This window comes from Chroicocephalus ridibundus, chromosome 19, assembly GCF_963924245.1.
Source record: "Chroicocephalus ridibundus chromosome 19, bChrRid1.1, whole genome shotgun sequence".
NCBI classification, from domain to species: domain Eukaryota; kingdom Metazoa; phylum Chordata; class Aves; order Charadriiformes; family Laridae; genus Chroicocephalus; species Chroicocephalus ridibundus.
This window is the reverse complement of record NC_086302.1, coordinates 7,540,740-7,564,990: the sequence shown is the minus strand read 5'-3', so window position 1 is coordinate 7,564,990 and position 24,251 is coordinate 7,540,740. Positions and strand designations below refer to the sequence as shown.

The 24,251-nt window shown below is 46.8% G+C and overlaps 1 protein-coding gene across 5 annotated transcripts in view; it reads right to left on the bottom strand.

Annotated features, from left to right (window-relative positions):
- HIVEP3 (HIVEP zinc finger 3) overlaps nt 1-24,251 on the bottom strand; it is a 286,550-nt gene that overhangs the window by 199,088 nt on the left and 63,211 nt on the right. The window contains exon 3 of one of the 5 annotated variants that reach the window (XM_063355653.1): nt 19,256-19,341. The exons of the other annotated variants lie outside the window; for them this stretch is intronic. The gene's annotated coding sequence lies outside the window, so the exon portion shown is untranslated. The remainder of the gene's footprint in view (nt 1-19,255; nt 19,342-24,251) is intronic. 5 annotated transcript variants of the gene reach the window in all.

Genomic DNA, 24,251 nt, shown 5'->3' with positions numbered 1-24,251 from the left:
CCAGCAAATCTTTGGTGTTTAGGTTAAAGGCAACACTCGTCGTAATTTACTCTGCAACAATTATGCCTTTCCCGGGAGCTCTCCAGTACAACCATGCCGGGCTGTCCCGAGGCCACCTTCAGTCTGGAGAAGAGAAGGCTCTGGGGAGACCTTAGAACCCCTTGGAAGGGGGCTTACAAGGAAGCTGGAAAGGGACTTTATACAAGGGCAGGTAGTGATAGGACAAGGGGTCATGGCTTCAAACTGAAAGAGGGGAGATTTAGGTTAGATCTGAGGAAGAAATTCTTGGCTGTGATGGCAGTGAGCCCCTGGCCCAGGGTGCCCAGAGAAGCTGTGGCTGCCCCATCCCTGGAGGGGTTCAAGGCCAGGTTGGACGGGGCTTGGAGCAACCTGGGCTGGTGGGAGGTGTCCCTGCCCAGGGCAGGGGGTGGCACTGGATGATCTTTAAGGTCCTTTCTAACCCAAACGATTCAATGATTCTATGAAATCCAACCCCTCTGCCTCTGCACACCCCCAGAGTGACAGCACAGCACAGTCTGGCCACCAGCACCTGGAGACCATGGATGGACCAGGGACACCAAAACCTTCTCGCACGCTGCCTGCAAGCAGCCCCCGGGGACACGGGGGCAGGAGAGCAGCTATGCACCTCGATGGGACACGGCACATGCCCCGCTGGCTACAGCACAGGAGCATGTCACAGCCATGGCCTTTTTTGTCTCAAGCAATGCAGCTGGGGGACAAAACGGGTTGTCTTTGTTTGCAGCAATTTATAGACGCACAATTGTTCGCCTTCGCTGTGTGCACAGCAACTGCAAAGGCTGGGCATGTAGGATGGGTTACATTCCCAGCATAGGAACTAAATTCTGTGCATGAATTTGGACAAGTTCCTTAAATCCGCAGCGTTCAGGATGCTTTGCTTCTGTGTACCACTGTTCATCCAAGCTCAGAAATACCTAAGCACGCCAGCAAGAAACAAGCAACACATGAGAATGGATTAAAAGGAAAGGGCTGGAGCCCCTCTGCTGTGAGGACAGGCTGAGAGAGCTGGGGGGGTTCAGCCTGGAAAAGAGAAGGCTCCGGGGAGACCTCAGAGCCCCTTCCAGTCCCTAAAGGGGCTCCAGGAAAGCTGGGGAGGGGCTGTTTGCAAGGGCATGGAGCAACAGGACGAGGGGCAATGGTTTAAACTAGAGCAGGGCAGGGTTAGATCAGCCATTAGGAAGAAGTTCTTTGCACTGAAGGTGGTGAGACACTGGCCCAGGTTGCCCAGAGAGGGGGTGGAGGCCCCATCCCTGGAGACGTTCAAGGCCAGGCTGGATGAGGCTCTGAGCAACCTGATCTAGTTGAAGATGTCCCTGCTGACTGCAGGGGGTTGGACTAGGTGGCCTTTAGAGGTCCCTTCCAACCCAACACATTCTATGATTCTATGAAGTTTTTGCAATGGCATAGAATCATCATCCTTCCCATTTTAGCACCACACTTGATACAAAAATCATATCCATGCCCAGCAAGACCATCGCTGTCCCGGTCTGGCTTTTTTAAGAGCACAGCAGTGAAGCAACTGCACCAAAGGCTCATTGCACCACCACCACGGTCCTGTGGAACCTGCCTGTGTAGTGTGGATGGAGACATGGCTGTAATAAAGCTCGCTTTGCTGAGGACTCCAAGAGGAACGTGAAAAACTAGCCTAAAAACACAAGTCAGATGTCCCAAGCAACAGGGGCACCAAAGCCGCCTGGCACCTCTCCTAGCTAATCTGACAACATTCAAAATTCAATCAAAGTTTCTCACTCCACATTCTTGCCTCTGCGGTAACTAAAATATATACAGAAATACATCAAAACATAATGTTTATTTTAACTTAGCAGGTCGGCATGGATGGGAAAAAGAAAGGAAGCTGCATTTCAGTACTGTCACTGGAAATAAATCAAACCAAATCCTAAAGGCCTGATCCAAAGAAAACTTGGACTTTAAGCCATACCAAATTCTCCAAACAAACAGACAACATTCTGGATGAAATACAGACGCCTGTTGGCCTGCTGGTTTAAGAGAAGTAGGAAAGAAAAAAACCCAAGCAAAAACCCCCTTCTGCTCGTATACCTGAGGACTAAGTGTCTGGGAAGAACTTCTGGGCCTTTTTCCCAGAGGAGGTGCTGGGATTGGTACCTTCAGCCCTGTTAGGACGATGCTCGATGGAAAATCCAGCTCTGTCTGTGATGAAAAATGAGCTTCAAACCAGGACATGCATTAAAGCCTTTTTCCTACAAAATTTAGGGGGAAAGGCCATCCATTTGATATTTCACCCAGGGCTTTCTTTAATGCCCTTTGAATTTTCTATTTCATTTTATTTGCTTCCTATTAAGCTTTTTAATTAGAAGCCTCTGAAGTCAGCTGGAGAGCTTTGCCTTGCCTGTCCCCTTTGCACCGCGGCTGCTCACCTTCGCTGTCGGGGTGCAGAGGCCTGGATTCCCAGCCGGCCGCCCGGAACAGGTAGGGTGAGTCTGGTTTTGGGAGGAGGCTTCCCTCTTTACTTTTGCGTTTGTTGTTGTTTTGTTTTGTTTTTCTTTAAAGGGTAGGAAATACCCCTTTTTAATTACTGAATTGGAAATAATTTTTAACCCTTCCCTGCCCGCCCCCCAGTATAGCTAGAGAATAGACGCACTACGTGCAACAACCTGATAGCTGGAAGCAAACCATTGGTTTGGGTTGAGCATTGACTGAGACCCTGCAGGCAGAAGGAGCACGGAAGCCGGGAACATCCACATCACCTTCTACTGAGATTAGCACAACACAGCGGGACTTGACATTTGCTCTGCGTGGAAACACCCTTTTTCTGTAACCAGTTTTATCCTGTAACAAAGAGGGACGGTGCACTGCGAGCTGTATACAGAAGTTCAAGCACAGCAGCTGACAGATGAAGTGTTCTCCATCAGCAGCTGACCTTATCACATCTACCTCGTGTCCTGCTCACCAAGTTCTCCCTCCCATTGAGAGCATTAAAACAAGCTGGGAAACGAACGCACGAGAAAGCTTTGCTCCGAAGCTGCAGGTTGTTCAAAACATTCTTTACATAAAACCACAAGGGGAAGGCCACGGTATGTCAGCTGCCCTTCTGCTTCATTACTTCCAAGCACATCTCCTACTGTTGCCAGAGCTTTCACAAGCCAACAGATTACAAACAACAACCAAAGCTTCACAATAATGCAAACCCTTCTATCTCCTCATCCAGCCACCTCTCCACCACCTCAAAGAACCACAGAATGGTTTGGGTTGGAAGGGACCTTAAAGATCACCCAATGCCACCCCCTGCCCTGGGCAGGGACACCTCCCACCAGCCCAGGTTGCTCCAAGCCCCGTCCAACCTGGCCTTGAACCCCTCCAGGGATGGGGAAGCCACCCCTGTATGCCCCATCCTGGACACCCGGATGCCTCCCGCCTGGATGTCTCCATCCCAGCACATCAATGCGCCCATCCAAACAAGTCTCCTGTTAGCTTGCTTAACTTTGTTTGCCTTACTTTTATGACACCACAAAGCCAGCTAACATAAAGTCAATGCTTGAGACACAAAAAAAATTAAACTGCCAATTAAACTAATACAGCATTTCTAGACTAAAAAAAAATAGTATTGTGAATGTGTCACTGATAACTGAAGGTTTGCCAGACTAGGATATCTAGGAGCTCATGCTGCCCATCCTCCGCGAAAACATGATTCTCCCCTTCTTGATGGCATTTTGATTTCACCCGCATTTTCCAGTCCCTGCATGGATGCACAGGGCCTAAGTGGGTTTTGCTTCAAACAAAGACACCTGACAGAAGACGGCAGTGCCTTGGTCATCATTAAACACAAACTTGGTATCTTGCAAGCTAGAGAAAAACATTTTTCTGGCAAATCCATTTTTAAAAACCAAACAAAGTCTGTGACGGAACATCTGAGGCAGTCCCAGGGAGGTGGATAATGTGATGCCATCATACACAAGTGGGAATCTGCATCCCAAAACAGGGTTAATCTGAGTTTTAGCAGGGACAATCCCTCCCCGTCAGTAGGAACACTTATGAATCCTTAGCTTAAAAAACATTATTTTCTATTGAGCTACCTCTGATATCTAGAAGCCACCATCTACCAGCTCTCTCAGTTCTAATATGTTACGGTTTTAACTCTTTAAACTCAAATATATTTCCATTAAAATACTGCATTTTCAAAAAGCCACAAAACTTGCCTTCATTGAGTAAATAATTTTAAGACAACGAGATGAACTAATTATGTGATTATTAGGCCTTTTCATTATCACCACTCGGCAAGCGAAGATCTTCTTTATTTATTTTAAAAGTTCAAATAACACTTTTCAAATGAGGAAAGCAATGTATTTACCTGAAAAACTCAGAGTCATAAGCTTCTCGAAAAAATTTTTCTTATTCAGAAGAAGCAGCCAAAGAGAACCGAGTGAGGTCTGCATATCAAATCAAGCATAACACAAACAAAGGGAAAAGGAAAAGGAAAAAAAAAAAGAAAAAGAAAAAGAAAAAGAAAAACACAGTGCTGGCCCAGAGCACTCTGGCTTGTGTTACACACAAGGCCAGCATGGGAGAACACACACCAGGTGTCAAAATTCAGAATAAATCATAATGACCTATCAGGTACGGTCTTCTGGCTTTCTCTGCTCAGAGACACAGGCAGGGATTTCAGACTCCAAAGAAGCCTTTGAACAGCCCCAGGGGCAATGGGAAATAAAAATCATCCAGAAAGACAGCTGGGAAACATGGCAAGAGAAAGAACCAGTCCATTTCAGGAGGGTTCATTTCCATAAGATAAACAGGGAATATCAAAGGATGCGTCAGAGGACCTTGTTCAGCCACCCGTGGGATCGCAGGCTCACAGAAGGCAAAAGAAATGTTTATCAGGCACAGCGCTCAACGCAAAGCACTAAGGGAGTAACAAAACTTGCACAATACACCATAAAGATAAGGAAGGAGTAAAATCAACACCGCAAAACTTTTTGGAGAGGGTATTCATTATTATTCCACTGTACACATGGGTGAGCTCTGCACTGAGCATCAGCGTTAGTAGCAGTGGTGCCACCGCAGGAATGGGGCTCTTTGGAGCACCTCGAGGCAGACCAGGAGGGTCAAGTCCCATATTGGGTTTGGAGAAGTCCGTCCTAGAGAAGCTGGAGGGCCAGGGTGGGACTTTTTTCTGGGATCAGTGTCAAGAAGCGCTATTTAGAGAAGGACAAAGGGCTACATTGTCCTCACCGAAGGGGAGCAGATGGGCAGCAACAACTCCCAACAGGCCTTAGGAGATCTGCACCAAGAAGGAGGCCATCTGTGCTCTACTGTCCAAAACCACATGTCCAAGCCCTTTAGAGCTGCGCTGATATATTGTGAGGATCACAGGAAAAAAAGGAGAGGAAGACGCAAGGCACAGGGTCCATTGAAAATTCCTGTCTGAAGAAATGCTGCTCAGCTCAGTCATAACCCTACCCAACCCTCAGGGATGGAAATGAAGGGATAGGGAAAAAAAAGGAAGGGGAGCACGGAGCAGTTTCTCTGGTTATTGCTAGGGACTGATTGGAACAGCCAGACAGAAAGCTAATGGCAGTGTCTGTAGGATTAATTAACACTCATGTTATCAAAGCATCAAAGATTCCGGGCAGGATAGCTCTCACGATGACGCTTTCCCCAAAAGACAGAAGTTTGCCGGCTAAGAAGAAATACATCTGGTGGGAAGAGACAGATGTGACCAAGCACATAGACACAAGCGAGAGACACCCTGAGATTGTGATCTCCAGAGCTCTGATGATACAACACAGGTCGGGCAAACCCAGCCCGTTGATACCATGACAGTGAATTCACCTCCTGCACAACCCCATGCATTGGAAGATCTGTCTGAGGCTGCCGAGAGCCTGAGGCAATACCACTAATTACAGTATTCATTGCATTCATTTTATACGTCCTATGAGACGTTTCTGCTGTGGAATTCACTGAAGCCTAATTCTTACCAAATCTGCTCCTGTTCATTGATGTCTGCAGGACCTGCCCAGAACCGCCTCTCGCTCGGCAGCTCTTCTCATGAGGGATTGGGAAAGGAAGGGCTCCTCTTGCCACAGTGTCTCCAGGAAGACTCAGACCCATCCTTCAGGACCATGTGCGCACCAGATTGGCCCGAAGAGTGGGAGATATGTTCCTGAACCTAACACGAAGCTCTTCCGTTTCTGTGGCACACACGGTAAAGGAGGTCTGAGACGTTACAGCATATCGGATGACTAAAAGGAATTTCTGGACCACCTACGCAGATGAAAGTCAAAAACTCCTGAAAATAATCACTAATTTAACAACAAATATTTTCATCTATGAATCAGCAACATCTGTGTGTGTGTTGGGAAAATGGGTAAAGAGCAGCAGATTTCTTGGTAGAGGATAAAATTAATCTTGTGGAAGAATTTGGTCCATTCAGTTTACTCCTTTGATTACAGATGCAGTCAATTAACTGTTCCTAAGAAAACTATTTAGGCTCTATTTAAACAAAAATATGAGAATTATCTGTCAGGGAACCTGGAAGTATCAAAAGACAGAAAAAATACACAGGCACACCTAATTTAAGTATTGAACAGTTTACTGGAGTTTACATCTCCTATCTTCCCACGGAGCTGTATTAAATGTTATGAAGTGTATGATAGAGTGTATCTGATGGAGTTGTGAAATTAACTTTATACATTGTGATGTATCAGCCAAACGTGCATAACACAGATACAGGGATTTAATATGAAATGAATAAACAGAATTTTGAAGAAGAGACTATGAAGGTGCTGCGCATCCTGAGCACTCAGGATTTTCTAAAACACAGCCTTCAAAGAAAAAACAGTGAATCTCCCAAATATAAAATACTAATCCAAATTTAGTCCTGATTTAACTCTGCTGGTTGTAAAAAAAAGAAAATGGAGTTGCGTTAAGTTGAAATTTAGCCTGCTATTACTTTGGGCTGTTTCGTATTCACACCAATAATTGCACCTTGAAAAAAAGTTGAAAGCCTTGTGTAGGAAACAGGCAGAGGTGGCATATTCCTGAAAAATAAAAATCTTACTTTAGTTTAATCGCTTTATAGCAATAGAAGAATGAGAGAAGAAAATCAGAAGCAATTTAGACTGAAGAAACTGTATTTTAGGCGGGACAAACATCACTTCCATGAGACCACCAGCCTTTAAGGGCCCAATCCAGCCCTGTGACAGTGGCAAGGCTGTCATTAACTTCAAGGGGAACAAGAATACAGTCCAGAATTGAACAATACCCCCCAAAATTGCTCTCAAAAGGTCCTGGTAGACCTAAAAGCTCAGAGATTACCAGGAGGGAAACTCAAGTCAGAATCAGCCACGTGTTGCACAACTTGAGCAAGAAGGTGGGAGTGCTGAGAGCCTGGTGTTAAAGCATCAACAGATAGTGTCTCGAAAGAGTCATTGTTTTATACTCTGCCCCCCAAGATGCCCGCAAAGCACAGTACAAAATATCTTTAATCAAGAAGAAAACAAAGCGACAGCTTAATTAGGATGCGGAATCAATTTTAACGGCTCTTTAAGGATACATCCTGCACGCACAATGTAGGTATTCTGTAAGTTGTTGTGGCATAATAAAATGATTAGGAGAATATATGGGTTTTTTTCTGGGTTTTTATTTAGTCTTCTGCTCCGTGATCCCCAGCTAGTAATACTAGTAAGATCTTTATTTGCTCAGGAAGAAAAATAAGCTGAAAGCAAAGGCATTTTCCAGACAAATCCATAATCCCCCGACCCTTTCCTCTGCAGACACTTTAGCATCTCTCTCAAAGAGGGCAAAATTTCAGAGTGTTTCTGTAATCAAAGAGAAGGGCTGGAATTTCCGGAGTGGCGGCAGGCAGGGTGGCAGTGCCATCCGAAAGCAATGAATGAAGCAGGCGAGGGCAGCGGCAGGACCTTGGCCAAGCATCCTGGCACAATCCGCACGGAGCCACACACGCTCCGCGGGGAGGAAAACTCTAGTTTCTAGTGGAAACCCAGACGTTTATCTCCACCTTCCAGCAGGCCAAGTCCACAACACCAGCTTAGCCCTGAGTGGTCACACAGTAGGATGGGCTCCTTGACCCACATCTCGTTTCGGATTCATGAGCCCAAGTCACACGGAGGTTATTCCCTTGATCTTACTTCAGAGCAAGGCAAAAAGACATCAGAGACTCCGTCAGAGCAACCCTTCTCCTGGGAACACTCACAAAATTTCCACCAAGCAACTTTGAGCAGCTCTGACCAGAAGTACAAGGAGAAAAACAATTGTGTGTTTATGCCAGCTTAAAACTATGAAATTCTATTTAAAAAAAAAAAAAAAGAAAAGCCAGAACACAAACAATATCTAACACACCAAAATCAGCAATGGCAAATATTGTTAATTAGTCTGTCCTGGCCCCAGGTGGCCTTTAATATAATAGATCTGAGCCCTTCCTGGTAAGACGTACCCAGGACTCTGGTTTTACATAGTTTGCAGAAATTTCCATGCAGAACCAACGTGCCAATGTCATCCCAGAGCCCAGCAACAGGCAGGGAGCGTGTGGGGTCTGGAGCACAGCACAGGTACGAAATGCAGACACCCCTTCTGCAATAAACAGGAAACCACGTAACCAGAATCAAAAACAGCACAAAAAACCCCAAACCCCAAAACAACAAAACTAGAAAAACCCAGTGGCTCAAATTTTTCCGACTGTTTCCCAGGAGCTAAGCACTTCACATGGCTTTCCCCCTCCCTGCTTTGTTAAACTGTGGGTTACGTCTGAGAAAGATCATGATTATTTCCTCTTCTGAACAAGGAACAAAAATCCTGTTGATTCATGTGGCAAATCTGGCATTTATTAATATCTGGGAATTTTTTCCTTGGTCGATGCCATTAGGACATGTAATTCTGTTTGCTGCAACAATTTGGAGGTTGGAAGAGGGTGTTTTGTGTTTGGGGTAGATTTGCCTGACTTCAGCTATCTCACAATCAAAGGGCCCAACCAGTCAGCTGTTCCTGCACGGGCAGTGGAGAAACGGAGAGGGATCCTTCCCGACTGAGACAGACGGGCCCATTCACCCACCAGCAGCTCCCGCTTCTGGGAGTTTTGAACAGGTGCCCAACTCTTAGACCATTAAATTAGGTAAAATTCATTCCTTTCTCAAGGTAAAAACAAAGCAAAACAAACTATAGTATGAAAATTGCTGGGCTGCAAGGAGGGCATTAAGCCCTAGGACTACAGAAAATCCCTCCTTGGTTTGTAGCACCTTCTCCTTTGGAAGGGCTTACCGCCCATAGCCAGGGAGGCAAAGGAAGGACCTTCATGGTCCTCATTCACAAAGTCCAGGCTGCTTTTGGGACACCACAGTCCCTGACAACACGGCACACGGACCTCTCTCCTCCTCCTTGCTCTTTCACGTAGATTTGTAGGAGCACCAACAGCAGAGGAGGAAACCTTGAGACTACTGGGCTTGCCTCTCTTACCTGTCTGGGTACTGGCATTTAAAGGATCATCTAGAAGCCATTTCTCTTACAACCACGCAAGGGAAAAACATACCAAAAAAAAAAAAAGGTTATCTTTTTCCACATATTAAGACATCCACCTTGAAACACATGCACTTGGATGCCTTGAAGGTGCCCCATTAGCTGAAGAGCGGCACAGACTCCAGTCCCTCCATGAGACATGCTCTGCAGAACCCCTGGCAATATTCTGGCCAAAAACAGACAAAAGAGAGCAACTGGGGGCAGGGAACACCCAGCCCCTTCCACATCCCTTTAAAGCCTGAAGTGCATTTGTTCTACTCACATTTTTTTCTCGTAGGGACTGAAGAAACATCTTCACGGAGACCTACCAACCCACTGAAGTGCCTTTGAGAATGCTCCTCCTTCTCCATGTCCTACTGCTGCCACCAGGAGCCTTTCCTGGCGGTAGCTATGCCGAGGCATTACCACACAGTGTCACACAAGCAACACCACACTTATTTTGCTCTCTGCTTGCTTTGCTTCCTTGCAGGTTTCACACCCACTTGAACATTTGGTCCATTAAATAGGAAGGAAGGACTGAAATCATGCCCAGACACAAACCCATCAAGGGAGGGGAAAAAAAAAACCAAACAGCCACTGTTCCTTAGCTGGAAAATTTTCTTTCTCTGCTGGATAGTTTTTCAAGTTTACAAGTTTGAGCTACGGAGTAATTTTGCAGTTTCGGTGTGTATATCAAACAAGGAAATAGCTTGCTCTCTAAGTCCCTGCTTTATTCAAAGGAACTGAGGATGCGATAAACAGCACTTCCTTGGCAAGCAACACATTGCGCCGGCAGCAAAATCAAAGTCGGAGGTGGCTGAACAGGGTTAAACCTCGGACCATCTCATCAGTGTTTGCAATTTTTTATACTGCAAATGTGTTGTTTTTCCCCAGTTGCTGGATCATATCCCCGAGCAGGAATTCCCAGCTCGCAGATTAGAAAGAATCTTGCAAACCAGCCCCACTCTGTACCCTCGTATATCATCATCATTAGAAAAGTGATGTGAACGAATCCAAAATCTCTCCTCCAAAGATCATGCAGCCTAAAAAGCAGATTCCCCAGCCTGCTCCGGCCGAGCCGCGCTGTCCCAGGGACACAATGGAGCTGTAAAACCAGCCAGGCTTGTAATTGCTTTGCATCACAAATATCCCGAGCAGCCAGACCACACTGGTGAACCTGGCTGTAATGGGAGCAAGAGCAATAAAAGTGTAGAGTACATGTGGGCTACGGTATGAGGAGATGATGGTTATGCTATCGTGCCCTCCGTGCACCACGGTGGCTCAATGAATTCATTATCCCAGCGTCTTTCAATTTGATTTTCCTACACACCACCAGAGAAGCAGGGTTTAAGGGGGCTCTGAATGGACACTGTGAAATTCAGGAGTGGCCCTCAATTATACGGAGAAGCACAGTAAAAAGTCCAGATTCAGAAGAAGATAAGAAGAAGAATGAAGAGGGTAATAAGATCAGCTTGGCAGACAGAAGAAGGAAGCACAGACACATCCTGACATCCTTTTTTTTTTTTTAAATTTACAGATTGGGAATAAACTTCACCATCCTTCCAAATGACATCGAATGAGGGCTCAGGAGCCTCAGCGAGCCCTCACTGCAATCATACTGTAAAATCCAGCATCACAAGCTGGCTGATGGCTATGTTTTCCCTTTAAACTCCTGCTTGGAACCTCAGTACGAAAATTTAACTTCTATTGAGCTTCCATCGCACAATAGCGTCTGTATTTCAGAAAGACATAAAACAGCGTGTAAATGCTGCTTGCCCTGAGGAGCCCCAGCAAACCAGGGAAGCAGCAGCCAAGGAAGATACCCAGGTGTGCCAAGCGATGCCCTGATGGAGGAGAGACTCGGGATGGGCCACGGACCCGCACATTCCCAGCTGCCTCGATCGTCTCCACTTTCTAATCTCATCTTTCAGCAAGAGTGCAATGGGCTCGGGCGGTGTTTCATTTAGGAGTTTAATTGGGTCCCTCCTCGCTTGGTGAGCAGAGAGGGGCCGAGGATGCTCCCCTGGCCCCGCAAGTCCCGGGTGAACGGATGCTCCCGCAAGACGTCACACAGCTTGGTGCCTGGCAATTTGTTTACTTAATCAGATGCAGAGCAATTCGGTGGCGGTGGAGAGGTTTCTATTCCAAGCAAGCAGACAGCAATTAAACGGCCTGACCCACACACCCTCAATTACAGCCGAGCTGCGCAAGGGTCTGTTTACCAGCCCAGTTAACCCGCAATTATGGATCCTTCCACTGAGGCCTCAAACCAGCAAACTTCTTGAAAAATATTTTATTTCCTAGTGAAAATAAAACCAGCACGTTCTGTTACTATCTCAGTTTGTTTATTAAAGGCCTGTCGCCAAGTTGAGGGACCTTTCTCAATATTTTGACCAAGCCCTCTTACGTTACCTGTTCTTACTTAATTTTAACTTTCCCCGAGCATTTTAATCCTGAGTAACACACTGGAGTATTGCGGTGCATTGGGCTGTAAGCCTGGCCAAACACAGATCCCATTGAGAAACCTTCCAGGACAACCCAGAGAACAGGTGAAAATGGTGTGGGGGTATAAGAAACACTCCAGCATCATCACACTATTCAGAACACGCTTATTTTGCAAAGCTATAGGCAGCTTGAGGTCAAACGCTGTCCCTTCTACAACCACTAACGTGAATCACAGAGCTCAGACCAGCTGGGGAGAGGAGTACAGAATTTTTTGGGGCTCTAATATGCTTTTTTTTCCCCCCTTCAGCCAGAAATACAGTGTGACGGGCATCAAGGCGCGAAACATTTCTCAGCCACTTGGCCGACAGCCACGAGGAATGCTGGCCCGGAGGGGCCTTTACTTCAAAGCTTCACGTATGCCCGAAGACGGGTTTAAAAGTTACATTTTTGCGAAGTCAAGTGCACAAACACCCGGTCACACGGTTTCCAGACATGTGCTGGTGCAGGGCCATCGATCGGCAGGATGGGAACGGGGTTTGCAGAAGCGCTGCAGGCTGACAAGCCGTGCACTGACATTGCAGATGAGACACGCAGAGTCCTAGGGAGGCCGGGAAAGCCACTCCAAGCACTCCTGGCTTTCTGACACCCTACAGGAATACTTTTACATATGCAAGAAGTGGTCCGCAGGCACAAGGTTTCGCACCGGGCAGTTAATAGGAATGAATGAATGACACAGGCACTCAGTATTTAACACACATTTCTCCACGCTGAGTAGAAATGTAACATGTTGACGTTTTAGAGCTGTGAAATTGTCACAAAAATTGCTGATAATGTTAAAACAAGAAATGCTATGGCATTAGCCAGACAAATGCATTATTTCTGCTAAGAAAAGTAAGTGTCAAAATTAAGCCCATTTAGCCGTCAGCTGCAAAGCTTCCATTAAGCCTCAATATTTCCTCACCACGGCAGGCAGAGAGCCAGAAAGATCAACAGATACTAGAGAGGCAGGCAGACACACGAACATCTTGATGTGCCTGCAAAAGGAGCAGATGTGGAGACTGAAAGTCCATACTGTGTCCAGTTCTGGGCTCCCCGGTTCAAAAAGGACAAGGAACTGCTGGAGAGGGGACAGCAAAGGGCTGTGGAGATGCTGAGGGGACTGGAGCATCTCTGTGCTGAGGAAAGGCCGAGAGCCCTGGGGCTGTTCAGCTGGAGAAGAGCAGGCTGAGAGGGGATCTCATCAATGCTCAGCAAGAGCTAAAGGGTGGGTGTCAGGAGGATGGGGCCAGGCTCTTCTCAGTGGGGCCCAGCGACAGGACAAGGGGCAACGGGCACAAACTTGACCATGGGAAGTGCCACCTAAACGTAAGGAGGAACTTCTTTGCTGTGAGGGTGGCAGAGCCCTGGCACAGGCTGCCCAGAGAGGTGTTGGAGTCTCCTTCTCTGGAGACATTCCAAAGCCACCTGGAGGCGTTCCTGTGCCACCTGCTGTGGGTGACCCTGCTGTGGCAGGGGGTTGGACGGGATGATCTCCAGAGGGCCCTTCCCACCCCTGCCAGTCTGGGATTCTGTGGTTGCAACACGGCAGTCCTACTGCAAGAGGATGTTAAAGGTTGTCTGAAACAGGCAGGGGCAAGCCCAGGGAACGGGGAGTGATGGTCAAAGTTTTCTCCCCTCCTTTCCCTGAAAGGACTTCTTTTTTCCCAAAAAAGTACTATCCCCTGTCATATTGAGCATCGCCTTCCCAACAGCTTGTTGCTGGAGGTATGCCCCTAGGTGACTGTCACAGAAAGAGACGTGCCTTGAGAGAGTGAGCTGCAGCCTGGCAGTTAGTACAGCTGAGCAAGCTCGCAGAATCAGTTACTCTAGCTAATTTTTATCACTTTTATATATATATATAAAATTTTATTTTTTAAATAAGACACAGCTCTTTGCTGCAGAGTCAGGGCAGGGCATCTCATCTATCATCGCCCATCCGTGGGGCTACACAAGGTTCCTTCACCCTGGGTCTCTGCTCCTACATTAGGGAAGACTACGTTCACCCACAGTTTGTGATGCACTTCGGGATCAATAGGTGAAAAGCACAATTACAGTCATTATTTTTATTAAAGGAGGGCTATGAGACAAAACGCTGTAATTATGCGGCATTCCCGAGGAAAACTCTAAAACAATGCAGCTTTCAGTGATGCTGTGAGAGGCTTTGGTGCTATTAGCATAGAGCAGCATAGAAGAATTTTATCTCTCTCATATCTGTGCGCGTAAGCGTGTCCTATCAGATGTGCATGGGTATAACTGAAGCTACCCAAGAATGAAAATCCAAAGGAGAAGTTTGACTGACACCGAGAGAGGGCATTAAGAAGAATGATAGAGCAAAACCTAATGGTTTCTAAAGAAATCTATTCTGCTAGTGTGCTGCTAGTGCCTTTTTCTACGCCCCCTTCCACACACACACACACAAATGCATTCACAAATGCACTGCCACAAAACTAACTGTACAATGACTCAATGCCAAAGAAAAAAGAAAAGCGCCTTTTATTCATGGCATCTCACATCAATGGCTACTTTATATTAAAATCAAGGCACATGCTTTCCAAACTTAAAAGCTGCAGCGGGGGGAGAAAAAAGACAAGTCTTCCTCCTCTGCCGTTAACACTTTTCTATCCACTGCTGAGAGTTGGCCAGAGGTCTCTGCTGGAGCCACCTGCAGCAGAAGGGCAGGAGAGGGAGGGAGAGCTCAACTTTCCCAGCTGACCTGCCTGCAAAGGAGCACATTTTGATGGCCCTGTGGCTGTGGAACCCTGCCTTGTTATCAGGTGAAAGTCCTTTTCCAACACAGTCACCCCTAAACGGAAAGGAAGATATTCCTGACACACGTTCAATGAAAAGTGCTGTCACTACGACTCATCCTACCTGCGACCACCGTACCAAAAATGTCCCGAATGACTCCAAATTCCAGTGGTCACGTTTCTGGAGGAGCATCGGGTGACTTGGTAGCTAAAAGCATACCTCAAGACAGACAAAACTCCCGTCACTAATCTCACACGAGAGCTTTAAGCACTTGAAAACCTCATTTATTGGATAAAGCACTGGAGTGTCTCTAAGTAATGTACAGTAGAGGGTTCATTTTACCTTGGCGTAACTGTATGATTTGCTGTTTTCTTTTACTGCTTTTGTGATGCAAATAAATAGCCCCTCCCTCAGAAGATGGAAATATAGTTACAGCCTGCGCGAGGTACTTTTTATTGCTTGGAGCTGTTTTGGTGGTAGGAGTTCTCCTGCCTTGACAGGATTCCCGGCGCAGCGCCGGGGACGCGCTGGCAGCCCAGCGGTAACGGCGGAGGCATCCTCGGGCTGGCGAACTGGAAACCCAGCATCCTGACAGCCTGCTGTCACCATTCCTCAGCACCACTCACAAAAGCGTGGGCTGGATGGCATTACAGCTTTTTTCCCTAGGTTACAGAGTCTAAAGATACAGTAGGAGGGGAAAACAAAACAGTGGGAATACATGGAAAAACAAAATAAGAGCTTTAAGCTGGAGACAAAGAAGCAAAGCTTGCGCTACTGGAGCAGGGATCCAGAAATAGCGTGTGGCAGCAGTCAAAACTTGCTCTGAATGTAGTCTAAGCCTTGCAGAAATGCCAGGAAAAATTTTAGACTGCATCCTCCCTCCCCCCCAACCACCACCACCAAAAAGATGACACACAGCACAAGTTCAGTACGTGAGCAGCTGTTGCCGCACAAAGGGGGTCATTTCAGCATCACCCCTTCGCAAGGGCTTCCTCACCATAACACTTCTCACACTTGCAGCAACAACCCAACCTCCCAGTCTCGGGAGTTTAGGCTACTTCTGTTATTTATCACCTTCCTTTTGCAGCATTTGAGTGCAGCAGGTTTTTTTCTTAGCAGCTTTGCTCTTTCCATCCTAGCACAGACGACACGTGTTAGTTTTTACCTGCGTGGCTCACCCCCTTCCCTAGTTTCACTCCAGTTTAATTTCCCCATATGAGGCATCAGCCCCACCTTGCCCCGCACATCTAGCATCACCCTAGAAGGGACTAAGAGGGACAACCCACCCTTGCTTTTGTCTTCATAGAATCACAGAATCATAGGGTTAGAAGGGCCCTCTGGAGATCATCCCGTCCAACCCCCTGCCACAGCAGGGTCACCCACAGCAGGTGGCACAGGAACGCCTCCAGGCGGCTTTGGAATGTCTCCAGAGACGGAGACTCCCCCACCTCTCTGGGCAGCCTGTGCCAGGGCTCTGCCACCCTCACAGCAAAGAAGTTCCTCCTCATGTTTAGGTGGAACTTCCCATGTTCCAGTTTGTGCCCGTTGCCCCTTGTCCTGTTGCTGGGCCCCACTGAGAAGAGCCTGGCCCCATCCTCCTGACACCCACCCTTTCAGTATTTATAAGTGTTGATAAGATCCCCCCTCAGTCATCTTTCTTCCAGACTGAAGAGACCCAAATCCCTCAGCCTTTCTCCATCAGAGAGGTGTTACAATCCCCTCAGCATCTCCATAGCCCTTTGCTGTCCCCTCTCCAGCAGTTCCCTGTCCTTCTTGACCCGGGGAGCCCAGAACTGGACCCAGCACTCCAGACGCAGCCTCACCAAGGCAGAGCAGAGGGGGAGGATGACCTCCCTCCACCTGCTGGCCACACTCTTCTTGATGCCCCCCAGGATGCCATTGGCCTTCTTGACCACAAGGGCATATTGCTGGCTCATGGTCACCCTGTTGTCCACCAGGACTCCCAGGTGTCTTTCCGCAGAGCTGCTCTCCAGCATGTCAGCCCCAACCTGTCCTGGCGTGTGGGGTTATGTGTGGGGTGTATGCAGTAAGCATCCTTGCAGATGCTGCTGCTGATGGCAGAGCACTTCTGGGACGACGACATTAACTAATTTGTGCTCACGAGTAATTCCAGGGCTGCAGAACAACTACAGCTCAGGTACCAACCCCAGCACTGCAAAAGTCAGTGGAGAGGCTTAAAGTAGGGACATTGGCTTTAAAACTCAGATGTATAAATAAGCAGCCTATATTTACACCCTTTCTGTTTCACAATTTGTTTGTTTACTTATTAACATGTGAGCGGAAGCTTCCACCCCACTTTATGGGCAATTAGGAGAGCTGAGGATTCAACCCAAAGGCAATCCACAGGAGCGGAAAACAATTTCATTGCACGCTGCTCTGTATGTACGTTTTTAGGGTGCTGAAGAAACATTTTTAAAACTCCTACTCTCACCAAACAGCACATTTCCAGACAGCCCCTGCAATCTGTTTAATAATCGTCCTACCGAAAGCCCAGTCATTAAAAACCCAGCAAACAGACACCAAATCTTCTTTGCTAAACCATGACAGAGAGATGGCCTAAAACAAAGCAACAAACACACAAAACTACTGAAGCTCTGAACTGAAGCACCCAACAGACTACACTCTTTTTGCAGGACATGATTCAAGTCAATTACATTATAAAAAGAAAATCACATTGTGATACAGAATGAGATTAAGCACCAAAAGTCTTAATAGCAGCTCGGCATCTTCCGAATATCTCGAGAAAGCCACTGCTGGGCTTGGAAGTCATTTTTGTTCAATACTGGCCAGCCCAGGGGCACAGGGGCGATGTTGGGAGGAAGAAATAAATTCACGTCTGAAGATCAAGGGTCTTGCTGTGTAGGTTGACAGCTTCTAAGGTGCTGGAGAGAAAAAACAACGGTAATTAGAGAGCAGTGAGGAGGAGACACAGCTCACACCCCCTGCAACTCTATCAGAGAGTAAAAGAGCACCACTTTGTTGTTGTTGCTGTTACTGAAGATATATATGGACCAGAAATCGTATTTATGCGCAGAAAGGTGGGCTATTCATCATCCCAAAGGATTATAATAATGATGTTTATCACACCAAAATCCCTCTTGCCAGCCAGCAACAGCCCCACAGTCCATCGGCAAGAAGGCAGCGATCACAGGGCAAAATCACTGATGATGCTTCTCACGGTCCCAAGATTAAAAGGTGACTGCATCAAAAAGCAGCCACCTATTTATTTAGCACTAACAGCAGGCATGGCACGACGGGCGGAAAGGAAAGCAGGCGTAGAGCTAAAAGTCAGCGTTATGCAAATACAACTCCAAAAGAAGTGCTCACAGCTGAGTAGAGCAGCTCTGCTCACGGCAGACGCAGCTACACATCAAGATCTTAATGGACAGCAAGAAAGCCTGGAGATGCCCCACCTGCCCCGTAGCAAATACCAGTACAAGGGACTCCAGGAGACTCTTGGAGAAAGAACAGCGTTCAGGAGGGGAAGGCGTAACGTACACAAATGAGATCAGACTTTGCATCTCCAATGAATGAGACTCCACTTTGCTCTATGAGCAGTCACAAATAAGAATCTTGCCCAGAAATATTTGCCAGAAGGCCAGCCCTCTGGCTCCTGCCGAGAGCTCGCTTCGTCCTTTGGAAGAGCTTTATTACATGATCAAGAATGCAAAGACCTTCACCTTCAGAATATAATTTACTTGAAAGCATCTTTTTGCAATAAACACCCTGTAATTTTTTCCAGCTCTCTCCAACGTGCAAGGTATGCCTCTCAATAAAATATGTGAGAAGGAGAGGAAGAAGATTGCGTGTGATTTGCTGGCAGCTGGACTGTAACGTTTATCAGACAGCAATACCCACGCACTCGCTCATCACACTCCGGCGCGAGAGCCAAGGAGCAGGCTGGAGCACAGAAATGGCACTCACACCTCACTGCAGCGCAGCACAGAAGGCTGCAACCCCCGGCCAGACACGAGCCATGACACATGCCAACGTTGGAGAACGATGAAGAGATGCTAAATTACACTCTGTTCTTTCTGCCATCCTCTTTCCGTACTCCGCTAGCTCTAAAACTGGCTCCTAAGGGGAAGGTTCCATCTACGTGCTCAGTAGCATCTCCTCCCAGAGGACGGGGCATGTGCAATAAGGTGTTTCAAAAAAACAAAGTTTCCTCTTCGATTTCCAACTGGAATTTCAGCAGAGCATTAAAAGAAAAAAGTCAATGTAATTAGCGAGATGGCACCCAAATTATCCCCACAACTCATTCACATCCACTGGGATCACCTGGCAGGTCATGGGCACGAAGGTCACAGCTACTTGGTGCATCTTCCGGCACAGGCTGCCCAACGGCCACTACTCCCCTTCCTTCTGGTACTCGCTCACAACCAGGGTTTAAATCTCAAATCTACTTCTTTCCTTTTTTAAAATAAATTTCATACTGGGTGTATTTTGTTTGGAAGTAGAAGAAGCGAAGGCTTACTTCATCGTCTGACCCCCGTGCTCTGGCCTTGGGGCTGGGGGGTCTCCAGGGCAGAGACTGGAAAGCATCCAGGAGGTGTTTAAGGTCTGAAAAAAATAATAAATCAAAATCAGTGCCCTCACTACCACCCTGGCCTCTCCCTGTCACTCCCCAGGCAGGTACATCTTTCAGCTGACAGATGGCCTATTCAGAAAGCATTTGAAGATCTCTGCTGAACTTTTAATGAAGATATTTCCAGCATTAGAATTAACACTCCGGGTTCCTTCCACCTGCCTCACCTGATACCCCTCTGGTACATGTGCAGCAGAGAGACCTGAAAATAAATCAATTAAAGCACACGCACTTGGAAAACAGCTGCACAGTAATTATCACAAAGCCAGAGAAATTAGAAACAAAGAAGGAAAAATCTGCCAAACTTGATTTTGTCCTTGATACAGGTTAAAGTCTGAGTAGCAGGACTCAAAACAACTGCACAAAAGATGCTCCTGTCTAACATTCATGGGCAATTTTAAGGAAGAGAAAGGGGAGGAAGGCAGCAGTAAAGGGTGGCAGCATCACTGCCTGGGTGACACAACTGGGGGTTTGTGTTGGGTCTGAGCAGCTTTACCATGCAGTAAAACACGCTGCCGCGTGGTGCCCTCCCCAGGGAAGGGCATCCCAACCCCATGGGTGCGTTCGAGACAGGCAGAGACAGGAAAGCTCAGAGACTTTGGTGTCGAGGAGAAGGTACCGCATGTCTCACGTCTCCCCTGGCCCTGGTCTCCGCTCCCCCCTGAGCCGCCAGACCCTCCCGGCACCCTGCACTCCTCCATCTGCCACACCTCACACAGCGCCAGGATTTTTCACAGCTCAGGAGCAAAACGTGGCCCTGCTGGAAAATGGAAACAATCAGGAAAAGGGCACTCAGAACAACCTTCTTTTTTTTTTTTCCCCCAACGCAGATGCAACAGCTTTTTCTTTTTCTTTTTTTGTGCACCTCGCCTCTAAGCTTGAAAGCTCAGGATGGCTTTGCTGAAGGAGAGCATTTAGCAAATCTCCTTCTCTGGGATGACAATAAACATCCGATACATCTTGCAGTCAAATGGCTCACAATCTCCAGGCAGTGCTAGGGCAGGCGAGTCTCCAGACCACAGGGCATCACACTAAGAGCGATGCTGCGCCATGGAACATGCCCCGTCTCCTCTCCAGCCAGGGATGGATCTCTTGCTCAGAGCAGCACAAGGAAAACTTGTACAAAGAGGTGTGAAATGATCAGACGGTGTCAAACCAGCCTTTGTTGTGAATATTACAGACATCTCCAAAGCTCTACGGTATTCCTTTGGTTGAAGCTTTGTGGATGCTCGTTTTTAACAGGAGCTGCTGCACAATGCCTTAACTGTGCAGATATGCTTGGAAACCCAAACATCTATGCTACAGGTGTCTTAAAAGATGTCATCTGAAGATGACGGTCTTCACTGATCCCTTTCCGAATATCTCTGGGGATCGTCTCCACAGCAGTGACTGGCAGCTGCAGGAGCAGGGGCACCCGAGCAGCGTCGGGTGATGCCCCACGCTGGTATGCCCACTGTCAGCCTGGCTTGTGTCACGTTGGAGAGTATTTAGATTAATCCAAGATAAAAAGCTGAAATTCTCTTTCAAATTGCATCTCTGAGTCCACCCAGCTCTTTCAAGGGCTCTACTATTAATAAAGTAAGCGGGAACCAGCGTGTCAGGGTTCGTGTGACCCTGTTCCTATAAGCCATTTAACAGCCAGACTCAACCTCCTGGTGGCACAGAAGCAACTGCCATTACACATTTTTAAATGGCTTAATACAGAAATGGGGAAAAAATAATAATTGCCCTATAAAGCATTAAGGCTTTCACTTTAACAGTCTTCCTTATTCCCTTTTTCCCCAGTTTTATAGGAAAACCCCTAATGCTCTTTCAGAGAGTATTACAACTACTAGTAATCTCATCTTGGGGAAGCGAGGGGAGAAAACGCAAGCTGGAAGGGACAGGACCCGATTTCACAACCACTGCTGCTGAAATTCCACCCCCCCCCTTTCTTTTTTCCCACCCTCAAAAATGGGGGAGGAGAAAGGAGGAGTAAAACAGAAGGTTCAACTTCTGCTTCTGCTACCAACACTTTTCCCGTCTCTACGTAAGGAAAGCAAGTGCCCAACTGACCAGACAGGCTTAGAGCGGCACCGGAGCTCAACCGAGCACTGGACACGGGAGGAAGATCAGCTTCTAAGGAAGATCAGATATAAGGACTGCAAAAGGCAGGAGAAGAAAAAGAATACAACAAGCTGTTGGGCACAAATGCAGATTGCAAATGGCAAAACACTGACTTAGCAAGGGAAAGCACTCCCAAAACCTTTAATATCTTCAGAGACAGCAAGGCCAGCAGTATTTTGCTATTAGTCCCTTTGTCGCAGGGGCACGGCGGCAGAGGGGCAGCACACGGGGGAGATAAAGCACTAAGCCTTAACTGCGGGGGCATGACAGGCTGGTTTGGGTATGTAAGATGCAACTGCAAATCCTGACTTAATCACAGAATCATAGAGTAGTTTGGGTTGGAAGGGACCTTTACAGGCCACCTAATGCAACCCCCCCGCCCTGGGCAGGGACACCTCCCACTAGATCGTGTTGCTCAAAGCCCGTTACACCAGCTAGGTAGGCATGCCCAGACTGTAACTAGATTTTTAAATAGAAGATACTGTCCCAAGTGAGAACAAATCATGCCTTGGACTAGAAAGAACAGATTTATCCATATAGGTGCATGTGCATACACATACACTCACACCTGAAGATAACCGCCTCCTCTATTTCCTCTGCCCGTCTCCACGCGTTGCCTAAACTTTATCTTCCAGGGTTTTTTTACAGCAAGCAAGCAGGAGCTGACCACCCCCTCCTTTCCGGGAAAATATTTCCTTCTTTGACGTCAGCCGAGGAGAGGAGGACAGCTTTATTTCATCTCCTCATTCCTACTTACATCACCCTGGCTAATGTTGAAGCAACACTTTTTCTCCCCTGTATCCATATGCTTTAAATAACAGGAGACAATTACAAGAACCCTTAACCAGACGTTAACAAAAGCTAACAAAATTTTGCTTGCTTAACTTTTGTTGTTTTTATTTCTTTTAATTGTTTTAGTCCCATTCCAAACGGAGGTCTGATTTATTGCCTGTTGCATCTGTCTCTGCTGTTGCTGCCTTTCAAGCGCTTCTTTCCTTTGCAATGAGTACGTTTGGATTATTTCTTCTTCCAGTTAGACTATCTTATGTTTTTTCCAGTTTGAGCCACATCTAGCTGTTTGTTACCCATATTGCTAGGTTTCTGTGTTTCATTATATTATTTTTCTGCTGTTATTATTATTTGTAAAACTTCCTAGCTCTGTCTCATTTGGAACGTACGCTAATGTGCCATTTATCCTTTCTTTCGGACTATTAATTGTGCTGCTAAATACTTCCCTGATTAAAGTGCTTAGCATTAAATTTGAACACTAAGTGCAATATGAAGTTTTTATATGACAAAATCCAAATCCTGCCCTACTGCACATGTCAGTGCTTCGCCCTGAGTGTTTAACAGTTCTTCCCCTTCCTGCGCATTAATTTTGGAACATCACAGATAAAAGACAAATAAATAAATATCAGGACAAAATTAGGATGACAGAATTATAACTGTGTTTAATTTTCTTCTATCTTTAATAAACCACAGCATAATGAGTAGCATCTACGTTGAGGCTTGATGCTTGCGCATTCCTGGATCAGTACCAGGAGTAGCTTAAGGAATAAAGGAATTGGAATGTCTAAGGAAAAATAGTGTTTAACAGGTTAAAGATTTCTTCTTAATTTTATCAGAGCTTCTTGACTGACAGCCTGTATCCCCAGTCCAGCTCAATCTCTCTAAATTGAACTGTGAATAGGGAATATGTTAGGAGGGCTGGAGCCCCTCTGCTGCGAGGACAGGCTGAGAGAGCTGGGGGGGTTCAGCCTGGAGAAGAGAAGGCTCCGGGGAGACCTTCCAGCCCCTTCCAGGCCCTAAAGGGGCTCCAGGAAAGCTGGGGAGGGACTCTGGAGCAGGGAGGGGAGCCATGGGACAAGGGGGAACGGTTTTAAACTGGAAGAGGGGAGATTTAGATGAGATCTGGGGAAGAAATTCTTTGCTGTGAGGGTGGTGAGCCCCTGGCCCAGGTTGCCCAGAGAAGCTGTGGCTGCCCCATCCCTGGAGGGGTTCAAGGCCATGTTGGACGGGGCTTGGAGCAACCTGGGCTGGTGGGAGGAGTCACTGGGCAGGAGGGTGGCACTGGGTGGGCTTTAATGTCCCTTTCAACACAAACCACTCTATGATTCTATGAGATGGCCTTAAAATGGTCCCCTTCCTCCACTGTAAAAGAGACAGACATCGTTGCTATTACAAGTGAACACACTTCTGAGCATGGGACTCCATTTACACCATTCTGGGCAATTCTGAATAACTAAAAAGTTGCTGGAGTTATAAGGGTATTTTCTACAGTACAGGTCAAATGAAGCAAACAACATTTCCAGGAGAAAGTACTGCTCCTTGCTCCAGATCGGTACCTGCTCAAACGTTAGGCACAACTTGCGAAAAGCAGCTGGAAAGCTAAATATACATTCACTGAAATCCAAACCTAGGGAGGGTAAGAGGAGAGGCATAAGTGCAAATTAAGACCCAAATAATACAAAGTCAATTTGTATAATTTTTAAGCACAGGATGAAGAGGTAAAGAATAACAATTAAAACAAAAAGCAATCAAAAGGACTTTTTTCACGTCGTTTATCAAACATATGACAAACCTGTAAAGTCGCTGACTCTGCACAACAAAAATTATTAAAGAATTCTGTATGTGCCTGGATTTACAGAAAAACTTCCCCGAAGTAAAGCAAACTGGTAAAACTACCAGGGATCAGCCCAGCAGTCAGCACCGACCTGTTTCCATCGCTGTTTGCTATGGGCAGGTCCATGCAATGCTGGACCAGGACATGGCATCGGAC